Genomic DNA, 5,683 nt, shown 5'->3' on the forward strand with positions numbered 1-5,683 from the left:
TGTCTTGATTTGGACGGTCTTTCTTGTCTTGATTTGGACGGTCTTTCTTGTCCTGATTTGGACGGTCTTTCTTGTCTTGATTTGGACGGTCTTTCTTGTCTTGATTTGGACGGTCTTTCTTGTCTGGATGGACTTTCTCATCTTCATGTGGACAGATTTTCTTGTCTTGATTTGGACGGACTTTCTTGTCTGGAAGGACTTTCTTGTCTGGATGGACTTTCTTGTCTGGATGGACTTTCTCATCTTCATGTGGACAGACTTTCTTGTCTTGATTTGGACGGACTTTCTTGTCTGGATGGACTTTCTCATCTTCATGTGGACGGACTTTCTTGTCTTGATTTGCACGGACTTTCTTGTCTGGATGGACTTTCTTGTCTGGATGGACTTTCTTGTCTGGATGGACTTTCTCATGTTCATGTGGACAGACTTTCTTGTCTTGATTTGGACGGACTTTCTTGTCTTGATTTGGACGGACTTTCTTGTCTGGATGGACTTTCTCATGTTCATGTGGACAGACTTTCTTGTCTTGATTTGGACGGACTTTCTTGTCTGGATGGACTTTCTCATCTTCATGTGGACAGACTTTCTTGTCTTGATTTGGACGGACTTTCTCGTCTTGATGTAGGTGGAATTTCTCGTCTTGATGTGGACGGGCTTTCTCATCTTGATTTGGACGGCTTTCTCTCACCTTCCCTGTCCTGGACTGAGTTTCTGTGCACGGCACAGGTGTCCTGAACAGGTCAATGCAAGACCTTCCTGTGTTGGTTTTCCCAAGGAAGGTGGTGAGATAGAAAAGCAATGTGTAAATATCTACAGACTTTTGATTCACAGTAAATGAAACTTTCTACGAAAGCATGTCTCCATGTTTGTCGTATCTCTCCCGGCCCCATCTCACTCACAGCTTTTAGTGTTGTAGATAATTATTACCACTTATGTTTTCACCATGTGAGAACAGTATATTTTTTTTCCAGCCTGATTTGTTTTATGAGAAAATAGGAAATGAAATCAATATCCACTTTCCCACCCACTTATTTTAGCGTAAAGAATTGAACGCCTGCAGTGTACAGGTGACGTCAGTGATGGCATTAACAGTCTTGAAAGGGATTCCAAGAAATAAGAAAGAGACTTGATTGAATTGTATTGTTTAGATGTGCCGTGGTAGAATTAGTTAGGCGATAGACTTCTGATCCGGTGTTCACCAGTGATCAGGGTTCGAAACCTTATTTGGCGTATCCTTTGGAAAGGCACTTTACTCCGGTTTCCTGATTCCTCCCAGGTGTGAGTGAGTACCTGACTTCAGTTGGGGAGGGTTAAACATGGTGGAGTGTGTGAGGATGGTGCGCCACTTTCCTATGCTAAAGCTCAAGACACTGGATATGAATTCACTGCCACAGTGACTATGGGATTTGTAACCATGACCCCCCCCCCCCCTTTTTTTTTTATTTTTTAAAGAAATATTGTATAGTATTACATTGTACAGTATAGGAGGCACCGTGGAAGAATCAGTAATGCGTTGGACTTGTGATCCAATTGTCAGGGTTCCTTCCCCTGCTTCAGCCTACTGTAACTTTAATCGTGTGTAGAATTATATTGTATTATAATTCAGCCAGCACCCTTAGTTGACTGGTTGGCAGTCAAAGGTAAGGTATGGAGTGTCAGTTCCATGGTTGTCAGTTAACGGCAAGGCTTGTTTGTTGACTGGTTTTCAGTTAAAGGCTAGGTTGGTTGTCAGTTTACAGCCAGGTGTGTACTGTTAGTTGACTGGTTGTCAGTTAAAGACAAGGTGCGTGGTGTTAGTTGATTGGTTGTCAGTTAAAGGCAAGGTGTGTTAATTGGTTGGTTGTCAGTTAACAGCAAGGTGTGTACTGTTAGTTGATTGGTTGTCAGTTAAAGGCAAGGTGTGTTAATTGGCTGGTTGTCAGTTAAAGGCAAGGTGCATAGTGTCAGTTGACTGGTTGTCAGTTAAAGGCAAGGTGTGTTAGTTGACTGGTTGTCAGTTAAAGGCAAGGTGTGTTAATTGGCTGGTTGTCAGTTAACAGCAAGGTGTGTACTGTTAGTTGACTGGTTGTCAGTTAAAGGCAAGGTGCGTAGTGTCAGTTGACTGGTTGTCAGTTAAAGGCAAGGTGTGTTAGTTGACTGGTTGTCAGTTAAAGGCAAGGTGTGTTAATTGGCTGGTTGTCAGTTAACAGCAAGGTGTGTACTGTTAGTTGACTGGTTGTCAGTTAAAGGCAAGGTGCGTAGTGTCAGTTGACTGGTTGTCAGTTAAAGGCAAGGTGTGTTAGTTGACTGGTTGTCAGGTAAAGGCAAGGTGTGTTAATTGGCTGGTTGTCAGTTAACAGCAAGGTGTGTACTGTTAGTTGACTGGTTGTCAGTTAAAGGCAAGGTGCGTAGTGTCAGTTGACTGGTTGTCAGTTAAAGGCAAGGTGTGTTAGTTGACTGGTTGTCAGGTAAAGGCAAGGTGTGTTAATTGGCTGGTTGTCAGTTAACAGCAAGGTGTGTACTGTTAGTTGACTGGTTGTCAGTTAAAGGCAAGGTGCGTAGTGTCAGTTGACTGGTTGTCAGTTAAAGGCAAGGTGTGTTAGTTGACTGGTTGTCAGGTAAAGGCAAGATATGTACTGATATTTGATTGGTTGTCAGTTAAAGGCAAGTTTTGTTAGTTGACTGATTGCCAGTTAAAGGCAAGGTGTGTACTGTTATTTGTTTGGTTATCAGTTAAAGGCAAGGTGTGTACTGTTAGTTGATTGGTTATCAGTTAAAGGCATGGTGTGTACTGCTATCTTATTGGTTGTCAGTTAAAGGCAATGTGTGTACTGCTATTTAATTGGTTGTCAGTTAAAGGCAAGGTGCCTGTTGCGCCTGTTCTGCTGTAGGCAGAGTTTTACCAGAGAGAATTTACCTGGCAGTTTTACCAGACAGACTTTACCAAACTTTACCAAATATAGTTATACCAGACTTTACCAGGCAGAGTTATACCAGACAGACTTTACCAGATATAGTTATACCAGACTTTACAAGGCAGAGTTATACCAGACAGACTTGACCAGATATAGTTATACCAGACTTTACAAGGCAGAGTTATACCAGACAGACTTGACCAGATATAGTTATACCAGACTTTACAAGGCAGAGTTATACCAGACAGACTTGACCAGATATAGTTATACCAGACTTTACCAGGCAGAGTTATACCAGACAGACTTTACCAGATATAGTTATACCAGACTTTACAAGGCAGAGTTATACCAGACAGACTTGACCAGGCAGATTTTTTTGACCAGACGACTTTACCTGGTATAGTTTTACCAGACAGACTTTTTACATGGTATGGTATAGTTTTACCAGACAGACTTTTTACATGGTATAGTTTTACCAGACATTACCAGACAGACTTTACCAGGCAGTTTACCAGACAGACTTTACCAGGCAGAGTTTACCAGGCAGAGTTTTACCAGACTTTACCATGCAGAGCATTACCAGACAGACTTATCATGGCAGAGTTTTACCAGACAGACTTTACCAGGTAGAGTTTTACCTCAGACTTTAGATAGGTACTATATGGTGACAGGTGACAAGAGGTATTCTGCATGGCATAGGTACCTATGATGACAAGAGGTATTGTGCATGGCAGATAGGTACCTATGATGGCAAGAGGTATTGTGCATGGCATAGGTAACTATGGTGACAAGAGGTATTGCGCATGGCATAGGTAACTATGGTGACAAGAGGTATTGTTTATTGTGCATGGCAGATAGGTACCAATGGTGACAAGAGGTATTGTGCATAGCATAGGTACCTATGATGACAAGAGGTATTCTGCATGGCATAGAGGTACCTATGGTGGCAAGAGGCATTTTGCACATCAGATATGTCCTTCAAGTGCAGTAATTGTCTTATTGAAAACATGCTTCATATATTGAAAGAACACGACCTGCAGAGCAGGTGGCCATGCACCCCGAATCCCCTCCCATGGGGAGACTGGGGTGGCTTGGTCCAGGGTGGGCAAAGTAGAGGTCCCCCCTGGAACCAAAATTTCACCCCCCCCCCAGAAGGAGGTGGGGGAGGGGGTTGGCAGAGGAGGGAGGAGGGGGAACAGCAATGGGGAGAGCAAACCGATAGGCCTAGTTTGCATCAGTTTGACATGGTACAGTATATGTATCACCAAACAGGGAGTATAATACAAACTTCTCCTATTGATAATAAAGAGTGGTAACTCTCCCCATTTACAAGGTACACAACTTCAAGTCTTTGCTGCTTATGCTTCCAGTTCAGCTGGCACGCAGGTAAATAATGCTTCATGTAAATTCGCTTTTTTAAAGTTTCGGCAGACTAAAGTGTCTGAGGATATTTCATGAATTTTATTTCATTTTTTTCCCCCTTCAACTGGTTGTGCAGAAGACTGTTCAGCACATTTATGAGTTTGTACTGCATACAGTGTACTTTGGTAGCAGTTGTGAGAAGTTTTTCATTATAATTTTATTAGTTTTAGAAGAAAAAAAAAAGTTTTGTAATGTAACTGTTTGTTTTGGAGACAGTTCAGTCTTGCATAATAGTCTGTTGTGGCACCCACCCCACCCCCAGAATTCTGGAAGAGGATACAGTATTATAATAATTTGCAGAAAGTTTTTTCACCATACATGCTGAAAGCTTATTTACCACACATAAGTATATCATTTGCTGAAAGCTTATTTACCATACATGATAAGTGTTGTTGATTTTTTTAATTATTTTATCTTAATTAATTTTGTATTGTTATTTAATTTCCATTATTATTTAAAAAAAAAATTTCTTATTACCATTGTGTCTTATTAACCATCATTTTTTATGTTGATGTTTTACCTTGCGTGGTTTTCCAGGCCTGCTGAGTGAGTTGGGTTTATGCAAAGATCAGGCTTTCTCTTTTTTTTCCCTTTCTTTCCCCAGCAGATGATCTGTAGCATATATGGAGAAGTCAGCATGCTTAACACCTTCTTGAAGATGAGTGTGTCGATTTGGTATACATGATTAAAATATAAGTACTTATATTATGGCATTACAATACAGTTCTGCTTCTTTTTTTTTTTTCAGGTATGATTTTCCTGTATCATTGTCATGGACATTCAATTTTATATCTAATAACAATGCTCGTGCATTGAAAGTTGAAATAAAGAACATTATGTGCATATTCACAAGGCAATCTTCAGAGTTAGCATCATGAATAAAAGTTCAGAACATCAAAACAGTACTGGCTTTTGTCATTGTAGAGTTGTACCAGAACTGAAAGCCCTCTTTGGGAAGGTTTCACTCTGTTTCTGCTTAGGACAATCTTTTAAGTGCCGCTGTTACAGTACCCTATGTAGATGTACCTGCAAAGCAGTTCTAAGGATACACAGAAGTATTTTGCACAGTCAGGAAGTGAGATAAAACTATCTTTGTTGTTGAGCCTGGAGATCATATACCTTATCTACGGATATTTGATTCATATAAAGTTTTTCTATTCATTTATTTTTATCATGGTCACTTGATGTATGCATACACTCATACCACAGACACATACTTGCACATGCGCACGTGCGCGCGCGCGCACACACACACACTCCTGCGCATGTACGCACACACACACACACACTTGTTCATCATTCATGCACAGAGCTACAGTAGTTATCACTGACAAAATCTGTCCAAGAGATTAAGAAAAAAAAAGAAA

General features: G+C 40.8%; 1 long non-coding RNA gene across 1 annotated transcript; it reads left to right on the plus strand.

Annotated features, from left to right (window-relative positions):
• LOC143284603 (uncharacterized) lies at nucleotides 1-5,683 on the plus strand. The gene is made up of 2 exons (XR_013055584.1): nucleotides 1-2,123; nucleotides 2,159-5,683. It is a non-coding gene; the product is annotated as an uncharacterized LOC143284603 (long non-coding RNA).

The sequence above is a fragment of the Babylonia areolata genome, chromosome 8 (assembly GCF_041734735.1).
Source record: "Babylonia areolata isolate BAREFJ2019XMU chromosome 8, ASM4173473v1, whole genome shotgun sequence".
In the NCBI taxonomy this organism is placed as follows: Eukaryota; Metazoa; Mollusca; class Gastropoda; order Neogastropoda; family Buccinidae; genus Babylonia; species Babylonia areolata.